Source organism: Engystomops pustulosus, chromosome 3 (genome assembly GCF_040894005.1).
Source record: "Engystomops pustulosus chromosome 3, aEngPut4.maternal, whole genome shotgun sequence".
NCBI lineage: Eukaryota > Metazoa > Chordata > Amphibia > Anura > Leptodactylidae > Engystomops > Engystomops pustulosus.
The window spans coordinates 159,526,865-159,550,500 of record NC_092413.1 but is presented as its reverse complement, the minus strand read 5'-3'; the positions used below and the strand labels follow the sequence as shown (position 1 = coordinate 159,550,500).

General features: G+C 41.6%; 1 long non-coding RNA gene across 1 annotated transcript; it reads left to right on the top strand.

Annotated features, from left to right (window-relative positions):
* Positions 1-7,784: 7,784 nt before the first annotated feature.
* LOC140120598 (uncharacterized) lies at positions 7,785-18,332 on the top strand. Its single transcript, XR_011853900.1, has 3 exons — positions 7,785-7,835; positions 17,875-17,965; positions 18,114-18,332. It is a non-coding gene; the product is annotated as an uncharacterized lncRNA (long non-coding RNA).
* The last annotated feature ends 5,304 nt before the right edge of the window (positions 18,333-23,636 follow it).

The following is a 23,636-nucleotide window of genomic DNA, read 5'->3' as shown; positions in this document are numbered from 1 at the left end:
GCCTGCTGGTATTCATGCATTCTCACACTCCTTTCCTCTCCAGGGATGAGAGTGGGAAGATTTTGCTTGTACCGTGGGTCCAGGAGAGTGAACACCCAGTAATCGGTGCTGGAATAAATTCTTTGAACGCGAGGGTCACGGGATAGGCAGCCTAGCATGAAATCTGCCATATGCGCCAGAGTACCAACGCGTAAGAATTCACTCCCCTCACTGGCCTGACTGTCCATTTCCTCCTCCTCCAACTCCTCCAACTCCTCTTCTTCTGCCCATACACGCTGAACAGTGAAGGACTCAACAATGGTCCCCTCTTGTGTCTCGCCAACATTCTCCTCCTCATCCTCCTCCACCTCCACCTCCTCCGATATGCGCTGAGAAACAGACCTCAGGGTGCTTTGGCTATCAACAAGGGAATATTCTTCCCCCGTCTCTTGTGACGAGCGCAAAGCTTCCGACTTCATGCTGACCAGAGAGTTTTTCAACAGGCCAAGCAGCGGGATGGTGAGGCTGATGATGGCGGCATCGCCACTGACCATCTGTGTTGACTCCTCAAAGTTACTCAGCACCTGACAGATATCAGACATCCACGTCCACTCCTCATTGTAGACTTGAGGAAGCTGACTGACCTGACTACCAGTTCTGGTGGAAGTTGACATCTGGCAGTCTACAATCGCTCTGCGCTGCTGGTAAACTCTGGATAACATGGTCAGTGTTGAATTCCACCTCGTGGGCACGTCGCACAACAGTCGGTGAGCGGGCAGTTGGAGGCGGCGCTGCGCTGCCCTGAGAGTGGCAGCATCTGGGCTGGACTTCCTGAAATGCGCACAGATGCGGCGCACCTTCGTGAGCAAATCAGACAGATTGGGGTATGTCTTGAGGAAACGCTGCACTATCAGATTTAACACATGGGCCAGGCATGGCACATGTGTCAGTCTGCCGAGTTGCAGAGCCGCCACCAGGTTACGGCCGTTGTCACACACAACCATTCCCGGCTTGAGGTTCAGCGGTGCCAGCCACAGATCAGTCTGCGCCGTGATGCCCTGTAATAGCTCTTGGGCGGTGTGCCTTTTGTCGCCTAGGCTCAGCAGTTTGAGCACCGCCTGCTGTCGCTTAGCGACGGCACTGCTGCTGTGCCTAGAGCTACCGACTGATGGCTCCGTGCCCACGGATGGTAGTTCGGAGGAGGAGGTGGAGGAGGGGTGGGAGGAGGAGGAGGCATAGTAGGCCTGAAACACCTGGACCGAGGTAGGCCCCGCAATCCTCGGCGTCGGCAGTATATGAGCAGCCCCAGGGTCAGACTCGGTCCCAGCCTCCACCAAGTTAACCCAATGTGCCGTCAGCGATATATAGTGGCCCTGCCCGGCAGCACTCGTCCACGTGTCCGTGGTCAGGTGGACCTTGTCAGAAACGGCGTTGGTCAGGGCACGGATGATGTTGTCTGACACGTGCTGGTGCAGGGCTGGGACGGCACATCGGGAAAAGTAGTGGCGGCTGGGGACCGAATACCGAGGGGCGGCCGCCGCCATGAGGTTGCGAAAGGCCTCGGTCTCTACTAGCCTATAGGGCAGCATCTCCAGGCTAAGCAATCTGGAGATGTGCACATTAAGGGCTTGGGCGTGCGGGTGGGTTGCACTATATTTGCGTTTCCGCTCCAGCGTCTGGGGTATGGAGAGCTGAACGCTGGTGGATGCTGTGGAGGATCGTGGAGGCGACGATGGGGTTTTTGTGCCAGGGTCCTGGGCAGGGGGCTGACTAGCAGCTGACACAGGGGAAGGAGCAGTGGTGTGCACGGCCGGAGGTGAACGGGCTTGTTGCCACTGAGTGGGGTGCTTAGCATTCATATGCCTGCGCATACTGGTGGTAGTTAAGCTAGTAGTGGTGGAACCCCTGCTGAGCCTGGTTTGGCAAATGTTGCACACCACAGTCCGTCGGTCATCCGGTGTTTCCTTAAAGAACCTCCACACTTCTGAAGATCTAGCCCTCGCCGCAAGAGCCCTCACCACGGGAGCTTCACTAGTTGACAGTGGCGCTGATGCACCAGCTCTGGCCCTGCCTCTCCGTCTGGCCCCACCACTGCCTCTTCCAACCTGTTCAGGTCGAGGACTCTCCTCCGTCTCAGAAGCACTGTGTTCACCCGGCCTCTCAACCCAGCTTGGGTCTGTCACCTCATCATCCTCCGATCCCTCAGTCTGCTCCCCCCTCGGACTTCCTGCCCTGACAACAACTTCCCCACTGTCTGACAACCGTGTCTCCTCATCGTCGGACACCTCTTTACACACTTCCACTACGTCAAGAAGGTCATCATCACCCACAGACTGTGACTGGTGGAAAACCTGGGCATCGGAAAATTGCTCAGCAGCAACCGGACAAGTGGTTTGTGACTGTGGGAAGGGTCCAGAAAACAGTTCCTCAGAGTATGCCGGTTCAAATGCCAAATTTTCCTGGGAGGGGGCAGACTGGGGGGGAGGAGGCTGAGGTGCAGGAGCTGGAGGAGTGGGGATTTCGGTGACATGGGTGGACTGCGTGGAAGACTGACTGGTGGTGGACAAATTGCTCGAAGCATTGTCAGCAATCCACGACATCACCTGTTCGCACTGTTCTGGCCTCAACAGTGCTCTACCACGAGTCCCAGTAACTTCAGACATGAACCTAGGGAGTGTAGCTCTGCGGCGTTCCCCTGCTCCCTCATCAGCAGGTGGTGTCTCAACCCGCCCAGGACCACGGCCTCTGACCCCTGCAGTAGTTGGACGCCCACGTCCCCGCCCTCGTCCTCTACCCCTAGCCCTCGGGTTAAACATTTTTAAAATGAGAGTTATAACTTTTTTTTTTTTTTTACTTCTTTTTGTTTTTTTTTGTGTTTTTTTGTGTTTTTTTTTGTTTTTTTGTGTTTTTTGTTTTTTTTTGAGTTTTTAAAACCAAACAATCCTATCCTATTGCTATGGCTATTTTCTAGCCAAGTATCAAAGGAAGCACACTACTATGCCAGATGAGATGACACTGAGTTATTGCCTAATAGAAATCCAACCCCTACTGAATTTTCCCACTTCGGCCTTTGCTATGGATATGTGCGCCACTAAGCGCAGAACACAGCGGTCGCAAGTCTCACTACAAATTGCTCAGAATTGGCAAGTACATGCACTGCAGAAACTACAGCCACCAGCAGATCAACCAGAAATCAAATATATAGAACGCTACTGTAGGCTTCAAGAAGCTGTTTGTATTCTCCTATGGCTATTTTCTAGCCAAGTATCAAAGGAAGCACACTACTATGCCAGATGAGATGACACTGAGTTATTGCCTAATAGAAATCCAACCCCTACTGAATTTTGCCACTTCGGCCTTTGCTATGGATATGTGCGCCACTAAGCGCAGAACACAGCGGTCGCAAGTCTCACTACAAATTGCTCAGAATTGGCAAGTACATGCACTGCAGAAACTACAGCCACCAGCAGATCAACCAGAAATCAAATATATAGAACGCTACTGTAGGCTTCAAGAAGCTGTTTGTATTCTCCTATGGCTATTTTCTAGCCAAGTATCAAAGGAAGCACACTACTATGCCAGATGAGATGACACTGAGTTATTGCCTAATAGAAATCCAACCCCTACTGAATTTTGCCACTTCGGCCTTTGCTATGGATATGTGCGCCACTAAGCGCAGAACACAGCGGTCGCAAGTCTCACTACAAATTGCTCAGAATTGGCAAGTACATGCACTGCAGAAACTACAGCCACCAGCAGATCAACCAGAAATCAAATATATAGAACGCTACTGTAGGCTTCAAGAAGCTGTTTGTATTCTCCTATGGCTATTTTCTAGCCAAGTATCAAAGGAAGCACACTACTATGCCAGATGAGATGACACTGAGTTATTGCCTAATAGAAATCCAACCCCTACTGAATTTTGCCACTTCGGCCTTTGCTATGGATATGTGCGCCACTAAGCGCAGAACACAGCGATCGCAAGTCTCACTACAAATTGCTCAGAATTGGCAAGTACATGCACTGCAGAAACTACAGCCACCAGCAGATCAACCAGAAATCAAATATATAGAACGCTACTGTAGGCTTCAAGAAGCTGTTTGTATTCTCCTATGGCTATTTTCTAGCCAAGTATCAAAGGAAGCACACTACTATGCCAGATGAGTTATTGCCTAATAGAAATCCAACCCCTACTGAATTTTCCCACTTCGGTCTTTGCTATGGATATGTGTGCCACTAAGAGCTAAACACAACGGTAGCAAGTCCCCCTGCTAATTCCTCACAAAATGGTAAAAGATGCAAATTAAAATAAAAAAAGTAGAACGTTATTGTAGCCCTAAGAAGGGCTGTTGGGTTCTTTGAGAATCACTCCTGCCTAACAGTAAGCTAATAGAACACCCTAACGCTTTCCCTGACCAGCAGCAGCTCTCTCCCTAGCGGCATCCAGAGACAGAATGATCCGAGCAGCGCGGCCAGCGGCTAGTCTATCCCAGGGTCACCTGATCTGGCCAGCCAACCACTGCTATCGACGTGTAAGGGTACCACGTCATGCTGGGTGGAGTGCAGAGTCTCCTGGCTTGTGATTGGCTCTGTTTCTGGCCGCCAAAAAGCAAAACGGCGGGAGCTGCCATTTTCTCGAGCGGGCGAAGTATTCGTCCGAGTAACGAGCAGTTTCGAGTACCCTAATGCTCGAACGAGCATCAAGCTCGGACGAGCATGTTCGCTCATCTCTAGTCCTTAACCATCTTCTGTTATCATAGACATTTTAATAAATGGCAGGTAAAAGCGCTGCGGAGTAGTAAATGAAGATGGCAACTTCAGAAAACTAGAAAGTGATTAAAACCCTGGAGCAAAATGATGTACTGTACATGTGTGTCACCAGCGGGGGTAATTCAGACAAAATGATACACATGTACATCTTGGTAATCACATTAGTTGACAGCTCCTGAATCAAGGCCCACTAGTACATACAACTCAGATGCTAGCTTTTTAACCACTGAAAAACCAAGACCGGTAATGATTGTGGTGTTGACAAAAAGAGGAGTTTTTTCATTAAAATCTAAGCTTAGAGTAATTTAAAAGCAATACAAAAATCTGATCAGAAATGCAGGAACACTGAATTTAGCTCACTGTTGTTGACCTTTTAGTCCTTCCATTATTGTACTTGTACAATTACAATTATTCTGACAAGTCAAAAGTTGTACAGATCATTATTGACTCTTTTAGGTCCAACTATGGACAATTTTTATTATTAACACAATTATCTCAAGTATTTTTTTTTCAGTTGGCATTAAACGCCTAGGAAACCTCACTGCTCAAAAAATAAAAATATCACATCCTAGATCTCCATGAATAAAATTCATAATAAAATGATCTGAAATTAAATAAAACATAGTGGTCCAACTTCATTAGAAATGCCTTAAAACAAGAAAATGTGGCTCAGTAGTGTGTGTGCTTGTATGATCTCCCCACAATGCCGGGGCATGCTTCTGGCAACAGATTTCCTCCTTTGAAACCTACTCTCAGACCTGGCTGAAAGCATCAGACAACTCCTGGAGAGTATGTGATGCACTAAGGTGTTGGTGGATGGGATATGATGTTCCAGATGTGCTCAACTGGTTTCAGGACTGGGGAACAGGCAGGCCAGTCCACAACATCAATGCCTGGTTCATCAAGGAACTGCTGATACACATTACAGCCACATGAGGTCTAGCATTGTAATTAATCAGAAGGAACCCAGAGCCCACTGCATCTTCACATGTTCTCACAATGGGTCGGAGGATCTCCTCCTGGTACCAGTCAGGCTACAGCTGGCTAGCAGTCATGGGGGCTCCCGTGTGCCTCCCTGTGCCCCCTCTCACCAGCAGCAACCTCACTTACCTGGCCGCGCTCCAGCAAGGGTGTCCTCACTTCAGCGCACACGCTCCCACCTCCTAGGTCATGCATGCTCCGGCCGTCTGAAATTTAAAGGGACAGCACACCACTAATTGGCGCTGGCCACCTGAAAACCTATAAATGCTCAGCCTCTTCCTGTGACCCCAGATCTTTGTGCTTCTATGCCTGAGAGAAAGCTTTGTTCCATGCCCTTTACGATAATCCTTGTTTCCCATTATAACCTCAATTCTTTTCCTGACCTCACTCCTGTGCCACCTGTCCTGACCTACCGCTATGTCCCCGACTCCAATCATATGCTGCCTGTCTCGACCTTCTGCCTGTCCCCAAACACACTTGTGCCTCATGACTTTGTACTACGACTTGGCTGCCACCGTGGACAAAGTCACGCCGGTGGAGCAACCTGGTGGTACCATGCCACAGCAGGCTCTGGTGAAAACCAGTTGCCTCTTAGACCCTGCTCCCAGGTGTCGGCTTACATCATTGTCCACGGTGGTCCAGTGGGTTCACTACCCATGGTGCCTGACAGTAGCACATGGAGGACTGTGCATTCCTCCAAAGAAATGAATCCCCACATCATTGCTGGATAATTTAACAGGGAGCAGAATGTCTTCCATGGTGTATTCATGTGTGTCACATGTTCTCATTGTGAACCTGCTCTCATCTGTGCAGAGATAGGGCACCAATGTTGATTCTTCAATTATTGGTGTATTATGGCAAATGCCAATCGCCCTACATAGCGTTGGACAGTAAGCACAACACCGACTTGTGGATGTCAGGCTCTCATACCACCCTCATTAAGTCTGCTTCTGACAGTTGGTTTGCTGCTCTCCTATGGCTCCCTCCACAGCTCCTGGTGTATTGACCTCTCTCCTGGTATCTGCTTCATTCTCTGGACACTGTGCTGACACACACAGTTTTCAGTCCAAACCACCGATTCTGGAGCAGCACTTGTGTGATGTTAGCAGGTGTAGGTCTCCAACAGCAATGAACAGAAAAAATGGCAATGAAGCAGCAGTGTTGTAAAAAGTGTTTTCTTTATTCCACCATAATCAGCAAGCAACGTTTTGCCTTCTTTATTTAAGGCATTATCAATAAAAAAATAAAAAAACATTTTTTTTTTACAATGGAGTGCTGCTTCTCTTATTTGCTTCTTTCTCTACTTGCTTTCACAACGATTTTCCCCTCCTACTGCACTTATTACTCTGTCTGCTAAATTTCACCTTACTAGCAAGAAGGACTGCAGCTCCCTAAGGTGTCAGATTACATAAAAGCATAAAAGTACTGTTCACATGGGAGTATTTCTATAAAGTTTGTTGAAAGGTTAGGCAAACTTTAAATGTAGCGCCATAATACTGTATGTAAGAGTATAAGAAGAGGTGTATTAAATCTCTTCTTCATCTAGACTTAGAATGCATAGTCATTTTTTTAACACTTTCTCGTTAACAATTTATATATATCTTTAAAATCCAGATGTGAACAAATGGAAAAGTTGCAATTTTGGCGCCAAATGAAGTTAAAAAGTCCCAAATAAACTCCAGTTCTGACAAGAACTGTAGAAGAAGTTTAATAAAAAGTTGCAATAACCCCACAGGCTCAGCTCCCTGATGTATCATATTAAGATACCCAGAAAAAAGCAATGTCCTGACTAAAGTAAAATTACCCCTCTTCCTTCTCTCTACCCCCTCCCCCGCTCTGCCCTCACCTCCCCCCCTCCAAACTCCCCCCCCCCCCCGCGGAATTCATAGAAAATATAGTGGGCATCAAACAAAACTTATCAGCAGCGACTATGCTATACCTCAAGTGACATACTGTAAATGTTGGTAGGAAGAGATGTAGCTGTAATATTCCCTTCATGGAAACAGTCATTAGGCCAATGGTCCAATTGAACATTACAGCTTTACATAAGCAGTAAGTAAAATGAATTTGGAAAATCTTCTTGAGACAGATGTTTGCTATAAATGGTAGGTGAAACACAGGAACATAATTTCCCTCATGGTAAATGTTTTGTTCACACGTGTCACTGCAATTCTGGACATAAAAACCCAACGTGTAGGATAATAAAGGGCTTTAAAGCATGGTGACCTATCACCTTTTCATAGCTCACAAAGTATTGACTACAGGAGCAAATGACAAGTGGTATTATTTATTGCGCATCACACCAGTAGGAAACCAAGGAAATTGACATTCTCATGTTGGCCATGACTATTTGTAGACCTCGAAGGCAGCACATAAATAATTCCAACTAACCCAGTAACTCTGCTTGATAAATAGACTGAGTCTTTATAGTTTGTATGAAAAGTTAAACAATTTCAAGGATTAAAGGACACCTGTCATCAGGTCTCAGTAACTATTTCTGTCTCCGCTACCTGTTGGAGCAGCTGGAGGATTACTTCCCAGCCTTTACCTAGTCATACATTAACCATTCTAAAATCATCCTTTCTTTATTATGTAAATGAGGCTGGTCACATGGAGAGAGAAAGTGATGTCACCCCTGTTACCCCTCTCCTCCCCCTGCTCATGTCTTTGTGTAATGTATAGTAAAGCATTGCTAGTGTCTGTGCTTTATCTGCTGACATACTGGGGCAAATTTACATACCCAGCCGTTAGAGTTGACCGAAAGTGCATGGTCCGACAATAATGCACTGTGCCGCGATTTATTAAGGTTGTCCGCACGATATCTTGCATGTGTCGCTTCCCCGCTCAGGTCCAACAGAGTTCACCATCTTTTTAGTGGTGCATGTAGGTGCTAGGGCTTGCAACAAAATTTAAATGTTAAATCCCGCACTCAGTCCGAATCAGTACGATCGTCTGGCGGCACGCCACCTAAATTGTGTTTCATGGAAGCCAACACAGTTGCACCAAAAAAGGATTGGGTGCGCCAAAATCCTGGCGCAGACCTTTGTGCAAGCCATGTAATCCACGAAAAAGGTGCACAGTCTGACTAGAGAGCAGCACGACCCTTAGTAAATAAGCCGCACTCTGTCCTCCCATACACATGACACTAATAGTTTGACCAAAAAGTGATGTAACACTTACAAAGAATAACATACAAATAATCAAGACACACAATAGATGAACTCCAATGGGTTAAAAGCCATGTGTGGTACAATAAATAATTATATCCATGTATATGGGTAGGTAATAAGTTTGTCATATAGCATAGCCCCAAGTAAACATGCATAAGACAATAGGGTTAAAATAGATGCACAGATAAATACCATACCAAATCAGATCACACATGGGAAGTTGCCCCAGGGGCAGCTCTTAGCTTCACAATTACAATTCACTTCCTTTACAGGGCGACACAGAGATTTCCACCAATTTAATTAGTTCTGGTTCACAAAGCTACACATTATAGCCAATTTCCTCAGCTCTGTGGCTGAATTTGGCCCTCCACTTCATTTTATGTGGTCCACAGGGTCTGCAGAATTTTAAACCCCAATTCAGCTTTTACAAGCAGGGCCACATCAATGGTGAAAGGATCTTTAGTGGAGTTCATAATCTGAATGCATATAATACCCTTTCCCTTGAACACATATAAAAATAAATGCAATCATAGACATGATCGTATTGACTCAAAGAATAAAGAAAAGGTGTCATCTGGATACACATTGCAAATCATAAAAACAAATCCCATCAGAACTATGGGTTTTTTACCACCACAATTGGAATTTTTTTCAAAGTACAACTGACTAGGGGGCAACTGACAAGATTTTTGTTTCCCATAATATACTATTATGCTTAATCGCATATAAGTGCTTCATAAATTCATTCTCCTATATTTAGTCCCCTGGAACTAATTATAGCGAGTACAGCACTCCCATTTCATTATACATACTGCACCTTCTGAACTGTTTACATGCTGCACCCCTAATTCACCAATTAAGGGTATGTTCATATAACATAAAGTGCAAAAAGCATTAACAGTGCATATACAGAATATACTGTATGTACTGCAGCAAATACACAGTATATATACTATATGTAGTGCAGCACAGGGCGCCAAACAGATAGGTAGCCCCCGCACAAGCTCCCTGTTAATTAGGAACCCCCCGCACATGCTCCACCCTTAGTAGATAGATAACCCAACACACACTACCCCACTGATAGGCAGCCCAGCACACTCTGCCCCCCTCCCCAGTAGATACATAGCCCAGTACATACTTCCCCCAGCACATCATTACTCACTTTCTGATACTCCCACACAGTTCTTCTATTTCCTGGTGATACACATATACATATTTATCTCACTATATGACATGAAATCAGAATAAACATTTCCAGTTTTACATACATTTCATTAGTATCATTTGGTACCATACCCTTAAACTGTATAATTTGTTTTGGATATCCTTCCACAAGCTTCTCATCAATCCAAAACATCAGCTTTGTTATCCTTGAACCAGTAACTTGTAACCAGTTTGGCAGTAGCTTTGGGTCATTGTCCATTTGGAAGACTCATTTGTTCCCAAGCTTTTACTTCCTGGCTGATGTTTTGTGATGTTGCTTCAGCATTGCCACATAATGTTTTTTGTAAAATAGACCAGTCCCTACTGCAACAGGATGCTGTCCAGGGCCGGCGCTATGGGTAGGCAAAGTGGGCAATTGTCAAGAGAATCTCTTCTTTCAAATGAATCTTGAATTGTGTTTCTAGGTTCCAGGGATCCAGAGATATTCAGGTTTAAAGTGAGAATATCAGGTGCCATTTTTATATATAAAAATCACTTCTGACGGCAGTTTAACAGTTAATATCTCTGTTTTCCTGACACTTAGAAAAATTTAGATTCAGATAAAAGAGGAGACTCTCTTCTTTCCTAGGAAAAAAGAAGTGAGTTTCTATGTGTCACAAAGCCAGAGATACAGCCCCCTGAAGCGTACCCCCCTCCAGATTCTTAGCAGAAGGCTGCAGGGAGAATTTGCTGCATACAGGAGCTGCTGCACCTCACAGATATTGGAAATATTGCCTTTATACAGTATGTTACTACATTTTGAGAGGGATAATATCAACTAATATTTATGTTTTTAACCCTTCTCTATGCAGAACTATCTAAGAACACACTTTCAATCTTATTGCCTTTTACTTCATGATAGTTTTTTTTTTTTTGCAAAAATTGACTGATATGATGAACGTTTTAACCTCTGAGCCTAATGTCGCTACATACTAACACCGCAACCCAGAATAAAGGAATAAAGTTTTTATTTACCACCATCCTCCATTATTTACACCTATGTTATGATGTTCTCACTCTTATGAAGCGCGGAGGGTTCTGTTATTGTGATGCTATTACATTGGCGCACATCTAAAAGTGACTTTTATTATGTCATTAACTTGGTTTATGGATATATAGTTATTTATTTGTGTTACCATTGTGAAAGGGAGCATACAATTATAGATCTGTATGAAGCTCAGTGCAATAGTCTGCAAAAAAAAGTTTGGTGTTCCCTGTGGATTAAACCCCTTAACGCCAAAGCCACTTTTCACCTTCCTGACACGGCCCATTTTTTCAAATCTGCCCTGTGTCACTACAAGTGGTTATAACTTTGGAACGCTTTAACATATCCAAGTGATTTTAAAATTATTTTTTCGTGACACAAAGTACTTCATGTTAGTTGAAAAATTTTGGTGGCATGTTTTGCATTTATTTATGAGAAAATGAGATATTTGTCGAAAATATGCAAATGTTCTACTTTATGTCTCCATGGTTTTTTATGCAATACCAAATCCTGGTATTGAGGGACCTGCTCAGGTTTCAAATCACTTTGAGAGGCCTAAATAAAAGTAAAACCCCATAAATTACCCCATTATAGAAACTACACCCCTCAACGTACGTGAAACAACTTTTATGAAGTTTAACCCTTTAATTGTTTTACAGTGGTTAAAACAAAATCGGATGCAATTTTGAAAGTAAATTATTTTTGGCTAAATGAATGCGTATAATAATACCCCATATGTGGTGGTAACCTGCTGTATGGGCACACGCCAGGACATGGAGGGGAAGCTGCGCCATTCAGAGCAGATTATGCATTGTCACTTTTTATTGGCTATACAATCTTTATTTTTTTGGCAATTTGGACATATAAGGGCTTATTTTTTGTGACATGAGATGCACGTTACAAATACTTCATTTTAGTAAGTCATTAGCTTATTGATGAGATTTTATTAACTCTTGAATGTATGGGTGAAAAGAAAATTGTCAATTTTGGTTTATTTCTTTTTGTATTTCTTGGGGGTCGTACACCGTACACTAAAAATACTATATTATCTTTATTCTATAGGTCACTATGATTACGCTTATACCTCATTTATATAGTTTTTAATTTATTTTTACATTTTACTGGATAAAAACTAATGTAGAGGAAATCTCATTTGTTTTTGCATCACCATCTTTTCGGAGACGTAACTTTAATATTTTTTGGATGACAGAGCTAATTTAAAGCTTATTTTTTACGTGTTGAGTTGTTCTTTTCAGTGGTACCATTTTGGCGCACATACTTTTTTTTAATCACTTTTTAGAACATTTTTGTGTAGAGATTTTATGAAAAATGTAAATTTTTGGCGTGTTTTTCGGGTTTTGTTTTTACGGCGTTCACCGAGTGGGTCCAATAATGTTTCTGAGTTATTGTACGGATTGTTACGGACGCGGCGATACCAAATATGTGGGGTGTTTTTGGTGATTTTGGTTTTTTTTTCACTTTTTTACATGTTTATGGGGAATATTTGTGTTAAGGCTACTTTTACTTTATTTAATTAATTCTTTTTATTAAAAATTGATTTTATTTAATGTTTTTAACTTTCCACTAATCCACTGATCGCTTGTTCAATCTCTTCTTCACATTACACAGTGTTATACAGATGTATTACACTGTGTAATGTAACATAGTGCGCAAGCTCAGTGTGTTACAGCCAGGTCCTGCCAGGAGGCAGGGACCCGGCACACAGTAGAGGATCGCGCAGCTCCGGGCACTGCGGTAAGCGCAGCGGGGGGAGGTCCGATTCTTCTCAAATGCCCCTTTGCACGCCGCGTGTCAGGGGTTAACACCCGCAATCCGTCACCCGCAGCTTCTGGCGCCGGCTCCGTCGTGGAGCCGGTGCCAGAAGCATGACGTAATAGTACTGCATTTTGCGGGAACGCGCCTCCCGCGAAGCAGTACTATTACGTTAAATGTTGGAAAGGGGTTAATGTTCCCCTTGCTGCTTATTTTGATGAATATACACACGTGGAGTATGTATGATCTCCTCACATCTTGCTGTTTTAGGAAATTATGTTTTATTTATATAAGTAGACTGGATTTGTACATATTTTAGAGGAAATTTTAATTGTTAATTGCCAAATGCATTGCCTGGTTGTCTGCTTTCAAAATTATATCGGTTTTATGGTGCCTTTACTTTTTAATCTGTTTTATTGATATATTTTGCAGTTTGTGACTGTCTTAAAATTTCTAGCCAAAAAGCAGATATCTAGTTATTACAGTTTTAGTGATAATATGTGGATTTTTTTATGTTAACATATCAATATGGGACCTTTGTGAACTCTACACATGTCCATCTATTAAATTTAGGAGTGAAGGTAAATATTTTCTGTTTGGAGCACATTTTTTACCATCAAAGTCAAATTTTAGATATTTTTTATAAAATGTTTCAGTTTGAATCAAAATTGCATGAAGGCGGCTATGTCTATAAACTCTTTAATGCAATTTTGAAAATGGGGCAAGTAATTTTTAAACATCAAAATTGTAAAAATTGCTCTGGTCAATAACGCGACAAAATTCCCGGGTGAAGATGCTTATTATCTATTTGTCTAGTTATCATCTCCTATAATCTGACCATTTATATGTCTCACTTTTTCTCTATTTATTAATCAATCTTCTTTTTCTCTTCATCTTTTATATTTATCTTCCATCATAATAATTATAATTAATAATTCTTTATTTATATAGCGCACACAGATTACGCAGCACTGCAGCACCGAGAACATGCAAACTCTTTGCAGATGTTGACCAGTGCTGCAAGGCTGTAGTGCTAACCACTGAGCCACTGTCGTGCTGCCCATCAACCTATCATCTATCTATCTATAAAATTCTCCTATATTAGAGTTTGTTTTACCATACTAAAGGGAGCCTCTTACTGACTGTGACTTGTCATAAAATAGTTTTGTTTTGGGGCCCCACTTTTAGTTTTGCCCAGGGCCCCACTTTGTCTAGAACCGGTCCTGATGCTGTACCCCCATATTTCATAGTTGGGATGGTGTCCTCAGGCTTGCAAGTTTCTCCCTTTTTCCTCCAAATAGACATTATGGCCAAACAGTTAAATGTTAATTTTGTCAGACCACAGGACGTGTCTCTGAAGTCTTAGTTATTGTGTGCATTTGCATTGCATTGTTTCTTTTGGAGTAATGGCTTCTCCCTGGCAGAGTGGTCTTTCAGCCAATGTTGATACAAAATGCTTTCTTTCATTATTCTGGAATTTAGCAAATATAAATAATTTTGGTAATCCTAACTGACCTAAAACAGGAAAGGTTTACTCTGATTTCATGTCAAACGGTGAGAAAAACATTTATCTGTGTCTTTTTATATAGAATATGTAAACTTCTGGTTTCAACTGTACATGTAGTGACGCAGGATCACATCATACCATCAATAGATGATTGCTCCATCTCCATATAGAATGGCCCATGTACTGAGTACCTCTGTCAAAGAGAAGTAAATTGATAAATCTTAGAAAGAAACATGTCCATGTGGCTGCTGTGAAGTGTATCCATCGGCAAAGTCAAGATGGCTGCTTCTATCATTGTGTACAGAGCTTTCATGATCTAAACTTTAAAGATATAAACTTCACTACAGGTTAACAATAAGCACTTTAGAAACTGCTTTAAACAGTTATATGCAAAGATGTTCAGATATTTATTCGGGTCCATGATCACTGCTTGAAAGTCTTTACAAAAATAATTTAAAACGTCCTCTCAGTGGTAAGGATAAAAGTGGAGGGAGTACAATAGGAAGGTGTTGCATAGCGCTTTTGTTCTTAGCACACATCTGGCACCCAGGATAATAGCGGATTTTATGCAGGAACAGAGAGATTCTGCCACAGCTGTTAAACTTCTCTTCTGGTAAAAGTCTTAAGGGCTGCAACAAATTCATGTATGTGAATTTATTTGTGTCTGTGTGATCTCAGCATGGCTAAATGAACCTCGGATATTAAAATGTAATTTGTTCAGATCTCTGCCTTCTGGGTGAGCAGTAAGATGCTACTATCAGCCAGAAAATTTGTGATCTAATTTAGAAGTAGTGAGGCATGCTGTCTTTGCTCTCTGGGTTCCCAAAACGCAACGTGCTTTCTGCGTTTATTTGACGTTATAAATATTCGATTATTTTTTCAAATATATATCAGAATTCTTTGATTTGTAATTTTAATAGCCAAAATGAAAGAATAATTTTTCTTCCTGTTGGTGAAAATGAACTGCTCACCCTAATTTCTAAAAGAGGCAAATTAAATAATAGTCATGGTCCATTTCTGCACCTTACTTCATTAAACAAAGACTAAGGAACATGATGTTTGTGGCTTTAAATAGAAGATTTTTCGCAGGCGTCATTCACCACAATGAGCATTGTATGTGTGCCGACTGCTGAGCTAATGGCACCATTTATTTAACGTACTGCTACTTTTAAGACTAAAAAGAAGTATTCTGACTTATGATATAGAGGGGAATGGAGAGATGAGTACAACCCCCACACTCTTTGATCCATAACTTGGAAGCAGAGGTCAGCAACTATCTCCCCAGACCAGACACTTTGGACATAGGTATAGGCTCTCAAGTTGGGATATTTATCTATTAGACATTTCAGTTTCCACTATAAAAGACTGTGCAAGAATATGCAAACCATCAAAGTCTTGTAGAGAAATTTTAGAAAATTTTGAGCAGGTATTTTTGGAATTCTGTAAAGCTTGATGTTCTTACCACGATAATGTTTCCTGCAAAATGACTGACAGAAAATGATGGAACCCCACCGTTCCCACTGGGATCTGTCATGCTTCATCATATTCCATCTGTCTCTGCCACTATGTTGGGGATTACATTATAAAAAAAAATCTATGACTAAAAGTGAACATGAGACTTGTTTTCACACAGAGACATAACAGCTTCAGAGATGTGCATCCAGTGAGGAAAATGTGATGAAATCAGAGAAAATACATTCCAAAAAGCTTTTTAGGGAAATATTTCCAGGTTTTTACTTAATGGGATTTTGTCTCGCTTTGGTATCAGACACAGCATAAAGCTCTTGCACAGATCTTTGATGGGACACTATTCTGAACTTCTGACCATGCAAAGTTGTAGTGTTAGGTAGCTGCCATGGAGATCTGTGTAATTGTACCTTTGTGTGTGATGTAAGTGACCATGAATTTATATTCTAGGATTATAGCTGTATTTAAAGTACCGGGGTGCTAAGGGTGTGAGATCCTTTCAATGAATACAGCGCAGCCTCTACACACTGCTGAGTCACTGATATAGAAGCTTCTGTTTGAGTACAACAGCAGTTACTCCGAGAGGAGGGACTTACAATGTTCAGCAAAGAAATCTCATACACAGTTCACCAGCAATTTGATTCCTTCCAAGCGTAAAAGAAGGGGAGTCTGTATTCTCCCTGTAATAAAAATTGAGCATTTATCACACATATGTCCGGTAGAATAGTAGAAACTAGTGCACATTATATGGAGAACAAAACTGTATGCAAATAATATATAGGGAGGTCATTTAAAAGTAAATACTGCCCTTCCGTGGATGCAGCCTCTCACAGCCGTACCCGCGATCCCCGGTGCGGATCGTGGGTACACCCATGCCCTTCTACGTGGCACGGTGTTCCCCCGGCCCCTACTCACCCTTCCAGGCTCCTGCTCGGGTACCAGCGTGTAGGCCGCACACCTCCTTCCCTCCAGGCCGCATGCTCACGTTTCTAGGATGCGCAAGCGCCGACTTTTCAGGACTTAAAGGGCCAGCGAACTCCAATCAGGAGGACTCGCCCTTATAATCCGACACCTCCCTTCACTCCCCACTGGATCTTCAGCATTCTAATGGAACTTCCAAGGTTTCCACACCTCGCTTCCCACAACGGTTCCTGTTGAAGTGATTGCCCATCAGCGTTTCCAGACGCCTCCGTGTCTTCTGTCTCCAGCATTCCCATACACTCCTGGTGTGTCCTGTCTTCCAGCGTTTCCAGATGCATCCGTGTCTCCTGTCTCCAGCGTTCCCATATGCTTCCTGCTGTGCCTTCCAGGGTTCCAGTCCAGCGGTGTCTTCAGTCCGTGCCAGCATTACCAGTGTTCTTCTGTGTTCCTGCTGTCATCCCAGACTTGGACTGTTTTCTGCTTATCCTGTACCTTGGCTGTCACCGCGGCCCCATACCATCTCCCGCGGAGGTCCAGAGGGTCCACTGGTCCACAGACTTCTTCCCATAGAGACTTTTGGTTCTGTCATCAGTGTGACCATTACACAGCCTAAATGCACACATGCACCATGTGAGTAATGACAGCCGAAGAATGGATTGTTACCAAGGTACTGGTGAAAAGCAATTGTCTACCCATTGTATACATTAGTTGTGCAAAACTAATAAGCCCCATCAAGTATTTCAGCAACTGTAAGCTTTACAGCCTGCAGTGACATAGTTTATGGAGTGATGGATGACATCATCTAACTACACTTTGAAGAACGTGTTTATATGTAATATCTGCATATAAACATATTTATCACACTTTATCACTAACTTTATTTACCGTGTCGCTGCATCAGCAAATGAAGATCCAATTTCCATTCATCTGGTAGCAGGCCTGAATTACATCCTAAGATTACATATAACATAAGTGGCAGCGTGCCCGAGATATCAAAGCTTTACAGTAAGTCAGACATTTATTGGATTCTGTCTCAAAATGAAAGCACTTTGTGAATACTAATTTTCTAAAAGGTTCTTAACTATCTAATAAATGTTTTCTACTTCTTTTTTTTCCAGCCTTTTAGAATAAATCCAAAGCGACAAGCCTAGTAACTGCGAAAGCAAACACACTATCAAATTGGGAATACATCGCAAGGCCACTTTAAAGGTGAAAAAGAAGTGTTAGCTGATGGTATGACAAGCAGAGTCACTACCTTCAGACACACAGAACTGTGACAACAGGAATCCATCAGGAAGATATTTTAAAATTCTGTTCACCTCCTGACTAACATTCTCTTTCTCTCTCTCTCGAAAAGGTCTTCCTGAAAAAAAACACAAGCTGCTGAGGTAGAGAAAGCAAAACATCTTCATAGAGCGAGTGACCTTCTAGCAAATACACGCAGGTCTGACTGAGAAATTCAAGCATGGCAGAAAAACATAGCAGGCTGTTTACTCACTGTGGTTCGTATTGTAAATCTACAAACACTTTGTCATATTCTGCCACTGATTTGATTATTTTTGGTCCAGTGATAAAATAAAGAACAAAATAATGTGCAGTGGCATGGAACGGCTGTCATGAGGCAGTATGAGGGGTATGTCTGGGGATATATTGGGTTCATAGTGCAATCTCATATGTTATCTGTTATACTGCAACCTATAACCTAAGGAGTATATATGATTCAGAATACTGATATGTACAGTAATGAGACCAACCAGTGTCTACCAGGCATTGTTCTGACTCCAGCAGTATCTTCAATAGAACAAAATTATAGCTGCCCGTTCCTGGATTTCATCTGTCTTATCCTCCGAGTCCTCCCACAACATCTTTATGAATGTACAGCAATAAGAGATAACATTTAAACCCACCTCTCCCGGACTCTAGAGGATTTTTGTTTGGTCCATTTAAGGACCAGGACCATTTTCATTTTTTGTCTTTCCATTTTTCACTCCCCATTTTTAAAAATCCACTTTTTTTATTTTTCGGTTTTGTGCCTAAGAAACTCGTACTTCCTTACAAGATAACAGAATGTTCCCAACAGCTTTCTTTTAGGACAGACTTGATAAACTAAGGCCTCAAGCACACAAGCAAATTGAGTACTGTGAGCTGGCCTTTCAATTTGTGGCTGGATCACAGTCCCCTTAGATGTCTATGGCACCCAGTCTCTGTGCAGTGAGCACATGCTGTCTCACCGCATGGTGACCATGCGGCTATGGCCCGGGTGAGCATTCATTCATTCATTCATGTGCATGAGGTCTTAGTCTATGGGAAATACTATATAGAGAGGGATCCAAGGAGGAAGGAGTTAGGTGCACGCATCTGTAAGATGGCGGACTTCTTGTAACAGCACACCATTCAACTTTAAGTAACTGGGGCTTTGGAAATATTTCAACCATTCTAACCTTTAACAGAGATGGAATCTTACATTTCTAATGATATCCCTATGATAGACAAATTATGTTGTATGTATCATGTTAGCCTCAGATCCACAGTTTCTTAAAGCTAACTATCTGCTTTAACTATAGTCAGAAGCCAGGAGAACTTCTTTAACTTAACGTACTCTTTTAACTCTAAAATCTTGCATTTGTGTTGCCAGTGTCAGAACCATGAGGGATCTTTTCTTCATTTATGATGGACCTGTCCAGATATAAAGCCTTTTTGGGGCAAAGTCCTGTCTGAGATTGAAAATTTCTGTGATGTTTGTATACTAAGAGATTCATGGCTAGTACTTCTCGACCAAAGAAACATGACCTTCCTAGGCCTAGGCTACTGATCTTGGCATTATGAAAGCAGGAATCAGCCCATCTATTGCACAATAAAAGATTAAGGCTAATGAAATTTACAGGCTGGAGAAACTAATGCCCTGGGGCCTTGGAAAAGGGAAACAATTTCTTGGGATTTGGGATAAATGGATTATTGGAAAGAATTCCGATGTGCTGACATCGTGAAAAAACATAATTGCACTATTATCTTGGCCCCAAAAACAGAACATCTAAGTTATACAAGTTAAAGGCTTCAAGGTACCTCTGAGGTTTTCTGTGTTAAACGAGGGGGTGGCTGACTGATCTAGTTACAATAAAATGAAGTGTATAGATAAAAGATGAGCATATGTGATGATTTCTATAATAATCTATGTATTGGACAAGTTTCTATGTAATCTGTGTTACAAAATGAATCAAAATTACAATTGTGTTACTTTGTTGTTGTTTTTTTAGCACTTGTATTCTTTTTAAAGGGAACCCAACAGCTGAAATTGTCCTTAGTAACTCTTGCTAGTTGTCAAGTAGATAAATACTTTGCATATCATGTTTCTTTCATGGCCCAGCGTGCTGGCATCATCCAGAAGTTTAACTTTGAAGTGATATGTAAATTGGCTGTTTAGTACTTAAGTCAAGCTCTCCCTGGCTCAAAATGTGCTACTTGCTTTATTTGATTACTTTATTTCCAGGATCATCAATAACCAACTCTCCTGAAGTCTGGTGTATGCTCTCAATCACAGCAGAGGGGGCATCCCGAGGCAAGCCTGACTTCAGAGCTCTCCACCTCTCTGACTTTAAAAACAACAAATGTACCTCTCACTACAAAGTGGATTTTTTGGTTGATGCCACCAGGCTGGGCCATGAATGAAATATGATCTGGAAGGTGTTTAACTGCTTGAAAACATACTAATAAAGGTTTATTAGGTTTATTTCTGCTGACAGGATCCCTTTTATTGACCCTAAACAGGTCACATTGCATCCAATGTATTGCTGCACAAAGAGTAAAACAGAACTTCAAGGCACTCTATGTATGACCATAAATGACTTTGCGGGGACTTGATAACTGCCATTTGTGGATAGTCTTTGGGTATGGCTCTTCCTGGTTCAGTAGAAATAGAATTTTTTAAGCACTTAACCTGTACACCTAATAATTCATATTATATCATTAACTGAAGGTAGAGCGGATTCTGAGAGCTGATAATCCTAAAACATATGTGCTTTTTATAGCCGGTTGTTGTGCTTTAAATGATCAGCTGTTGTAATGCGAATGTTTTAAGATGTTTTTTTCACATCTTATTTTTTTTCAATATATTTTTGTATTCTAGAACATTAAAAACAATACATTTTGTCAACAAAATTCACACTTCTTTTTTTGTTCTTTGCATATAATTGTGTAAGAATGCATCTATAATCATAGTCTTCTGTTACAGTTAATTGCACAGCGTGAATTTATAAATATAAGTTAATGGAAAGAATACAGTGCACAATATTCCATTAAAATGGAACTTCGACAGCAATGCCTCGATAAAATTCTGGATCCATATTACCTGTATTGTGAATTGTACTGATTAAGTTTTCAATGGACCAAGCCCATTTGATAGCGATAATTAGATATGTTATAATTCCCTGCTATTATAAAATCACATTTCTAAGCACCATTATAAGCTCTGAGTTACAATCAATAAAATGTCTGCAATGTGTCCGGACTGTAAAAATAAAACCCCAGCGCCATCTATTGTCCACAAAAAGATAGTGCAGACACTTAAAGGCAACACTGAGGTGCATAAGAATGAAAAAGCAGAAATAACCATCTTTCTCCTAATGTTTACCGTCTCGTTAGGTTTTATTTTTTTGATGCTGTTATATTAATTTACCTTTTTAATGTGGTAATTGCTCTATTCCCAAAACATGAGCTATTTCAAAATAAGGTAACAAACATAGGAGTCATTGAAATATGGGCCAAGTCTATATGAGCGTGTTTAGAGGGGCTTACCTAGGGCAGAGAACCTAATGAGTTTCCAGATTTGTACCAACGACCCCTTGCAATAAGGAAGTAATTGGCTTCCCTGCAGCTAGCTCAGAGCTTCGGCCTGGGGCTATCTGCTCTCTATACTATTACTATGTGGCCCATATAGACCAATGCCAAAGAACTTTGGGACCAAATCAGTGAAAAATCACTTCTGTCAATGTCGCTGAGAGTTGTCAACAGAACAATACGATGATTTGGAAAACTAGAAGTGATAGTATTAGCATTCAGATAAAATTAGTAACATGGATACATGTGCCTGAGCAAGACAAGATACACCTAGACCAATATATTCAGAAATGAAAAGGAAAGGAGAGCGCTAACATGTAAAGACCTGCACGTGCAGACAGATAGTGACTGTGACTGCAATGAAGCCGCCGCTGATAGCAGAACAGAGTCTTAGTTATTCATATTTTCAGTACAAAAACCAAATGTTAGAATTAGGAGGCTGCATTTTAGAAATTTTAGCTTCCATGAGTAGATAGTGACCAATGGATAGGTAACAGGGAACCTCCTGAATAGTATGAGGGAGACTTCCATTTATCAATTACTATGACACTTATTAATGGATACATGTGACACCTTGTAATGGGTCTTATAGGCACATCCAGGGCCGGATTAAGGTTGGTGGGGGCCCCTGGGCGCAAAATATGGTGGAATGTAGTCCAGACAGGGGACAGCAATTGCTATATACCACTCCCCAGCAATAACCATAAAGAGCCTCCCCAGTAATCACTATATACAGCGCCCAGTATTTACTATATACAGCTCCCCCAGCAATCACTGTATACAGCTCCCCCAGCAATCACTATATGCAGCTCCACCAGCAATCACTGTATACAGTCCCCCTATAATAACTATATACAGACCCCTATAATAACTATATACATCCCTATAATAACTATATAGAGTCCCCTATATAACTACAGAGTCCCCTATAATAACTATATAGATTCCCCCTATAACTATATAGAGTCCCCCTATAATAACTATATACAGACCCCTATAATAACTATATACACCCCATATAATAACTATATAGAGTCCCCTATAATAATTACATACAGACCCCTACAATAACTATATAGAGCCCACCTATAATAACTACATACAGTCCCCCTATAATAACTACATACAGTCCCCCTATAATAACTATATACACCCCCTATAATAACTATATAAGGTCCCCCTGTTATAACTATATACAGTCCCCCTACAATAACTTTACACTCCCCCTATAATAACTATATACAGTCCCCCTATAATAACTATATACAGTCCCCCTGGAGCCCCCCTATGATCCGGCCTTGGGCACATTGATGGAACAATGATATCCTTGTGTACAATGGAAACATATCCTTAGCAGCTTTCTATACAATAATGATCTGGATTATAAAGGACAAGTTGTGGGATTGTCCAAAATACTGTATTGAGATAACAAAGGACATATAGGGGTGGGAAATTCTATAGGCTGTTATGACTTATGGGTGTAACCAAATATTATAAAGGTTGTAATCATAGGGTAATATAATGATGATGAATTAAACTGTTCCATAATGATGATCTGTCACCAAGTACAATATGCTGAATAACATACTTATTCATATCTATCTACTGATTCAAAAGATGTGGCTCCGGGATGTTTATGTGTGCTTTAGTTCATACTAACCAAGGCAGGGGGAGGGGGTAATTTTCAATTATCTTAATAGTTGTGTCTCTTCTGTGTGAAAAGCAAAGGTTAATGCCCCCTTGGCTTGTAGGGCTGAATCATATGGAACAGTGTATTTGGAGAAAGAGTCAAAGAGCATATAATTAAAGATATAGTTTCTCATCCAGTGAAGTGGATTAGTAGAGGTAACTAGATAACTGTGACTTGTGGCAGCATAGGAGTATGTATTGGCCGTATGGATTATATACCTATAAGCTGTAAAGGGAAAATCATAAAAGCTGTAAAAGAAGTGGAACATGGAGGAAAAATCTTATCAGCAAGTAGTATATAAAAGGAGCGAGAGCAATAGTGATGTGATAAATTACTGGTGACTAACTAGAGTAACCA